At 39.9% G+C, this 2440-nt stretch overlaps 1 pseudogene; it reads left to right on the plus strand.

Moving 5' to 3' along the window:
* Positions 1–457: 457 nt before the first annotated feature.
* LOC149179811 (phospholipase A1-Igamma3, chloroplastic pseudogene) lies at positions 458–1822 on the plus strand (annotated as a pseudogene).
* Positions 1823–2440: the final 618 nt, after the last annotated feature.

Raw genomic sequence — 2440 nt, forward strand, 5'->3', positions numbered from 1 at the left:
TTACGTTCAGGGCGGAAAGGCCAGACCAAGCCATTATATGTAAATTCCAGCTGGATAGAATCAAAGAAAGTGCAAAACGTGTGCAAATACCGACTCATCATGGTTTCTCTACTCTCTCTCGATTCTAATATTCCATTATAATTTGACAAAATTTCAATCGCGAGTGCACGGGTTTATGAGATTGGTAGGTCTGACTCTGGTTCTTGATTCAACATGAGTCCACGAATAGTAATTCTGACTGCGTCCGCGAATACTAACTCTCATTGTGATCCTTCTTCTAAACTTCCGTATGTCAAGATTGTATATATACTCTCTAACGATTACTTCATCTTTGTCAATCGATTCTATCTCCACAATCTTTCCGAAAAGAAACCCATTAAAAGCCGCAGCCTCCTACACAATTTGTTTCGAAAAACTGCATGCAGCATCTGAATGCTAATTGTAAACTCCGAATACGATGGTTCGATTTGCATTTCCCCTTTCTAGAAAGGATTTGTGGGGTTTACAGATGAAGAATCCATTCAGTCCCTCTTCCCCGGCAATAAATAATGGAGATGGTGATCAACCCGCACAGACAGGGCTACCACAAGTTGCTAATTTGTGGCGAGATATCCAGGGTGTCAACTCTTGGAAAGGATTGCTTGATCCCATGAATCCAATTCTGAAAGCTGAGATTCTCAGATACGGAGACTTTGCTCAGCTTTGCTATGACGCGTTTGATGACAGAGACTATTCTCAATATTATGGAACTTGTAAGCACAGTAAACGCTCTTTCTTTCAGAAAATGGGTTTCCCTCATTCCGGTTATCAAGTAACCAAATATATATACGCAAATGTTGGTGGGTTACGATCCTCTTTTGGCGAAAAGTCAATGGACGAAGGTGTTTGGATAGGCTTTATTGCCGTTTGCACGGATCCAAATGAGGTAGAGAGGCTGGGAAGACGAGACATAGTGGTTGCGTGGCGAGGAACGCGAACAGCGCAAGAATGGATGCAAAATTTCAAAGACATATTAGTTCCACTGCCGCCTACAGTAGCTCATGTGAATGTACAAAAAATTGCAGATCCAACTGTCCGAATAGAAAAGGGATTTCTGTCTTGTTATACTTCCGCGGATGAGGGTTCTAAAAAATGCAGTAGAAGCGCCAGGGATATTGTGGCGGGCGAGATCACACGGCTGCTGCAACAATACAAGGACGAGAGGCTGAGCGTAACATTGACAGGACACAGCTTAGGAGCTGCGCTTGCAACGTTAAGTGCATATGACGTTAAAGAAATAGTTAAGATGCAGGGCATACGTGCTCCTGTCACCGTGTTTGCCTTCGCCTCTCCCCGTGTAGGAAACTTAACGTTCGTCCAATGTATGGAGGAGATTGGCGTGAATGTTCTGAGGTTGGTAAACCAGCACGATGTTGTTCCTAACGTCCCTGGTCTTTTTATGAACGAGAACATGGGATGGGTGAGCAAAGTACTCAGTTGGTTTCCCTGGAGATATTTTCATGTGGGTATCCAGGTTTGCCTGCAGAACGATAACTCTCCCTTCTTGAAGCCCACTCATAATCTCTCTGACTTTCATAATTTAGAAGTTTATCTCCATTTACTGGATGGCTACGTTGGGGAAAACAAATCCTTCAAATCTTCAGGTCGGGATCCAGCTCTTGTCAATAAGAGCTGTGACTTATTGATCAATAGCCTTCATATTCCGTCCCGCTGGTGGCATGAACGAAACAAAGGTCTAGTAAAAAGCGCAAATGGTAAATGGATATGGCCTGCTAGATCTCCTCGATCTCCCGATGCGGACTATGAACCGCACCACATCTGACCAATTCGTATTTTGTGTGATGTCTATACTGAACTGTTTAATTGAATATTACGGTGCCATGCCAGTCAACTTTAATCAAATAACAACGAGCAGCTAATCGATGCATGACAAATTGAAAAACTCTCAAACTAATCGATGCATGGCAAATGGAAATCTGAAAAGGAAGATCCTTTATCTACAAAGGCGAGGTCTTCACTCGTTATCATTGAAAAATTAATACGTGATGTACATTTTTTTTATTGATAGGGTAAAGCCGAAGTTGTTTTCGCTGGCATTGACGGGAGGAACAATTTAGCCAAATTTTGTATGGCCTATTTTAAAATTTATGCTGCTCTGATTTGAAAGTTATGGAAATTTAGGTTATATTTTGAAAAAAATTGATATGGATTTTTTTAAATTGAAGTAAAAATTGTCAAATTTTATAATTTGAAGTGTTTTAATAATTTTTGATGATACTGAATCTATTTCCACTATAAAAATAATGATTAAAACAGTATCTACATGAATTTTTAAAATATTTTTATCTAAATTCTAACTACTTTCTGCAGTCAAGACAATTCCTTCACCTCCATAAACCAATTCCATTTTTCCATTTTTTATTGATAAAGTAAAACTAAA

The sequence above is a fragment of the Pinus tabuliformis genome, chromosome 3_2 (assembly GCF_031772625.1).
Source record: "Pinus tabuliformis cultivar Carrire ecotype Pingquan chromosome 3_2, CPIR1, whole genome shotgun sequence".
Lineage (NCBI taxonomy): Eukaryota > Viridiplantae > Streptophyta > Pinopsida > Pinales > Pinaceae > Pinus > Pinus tabuliformis.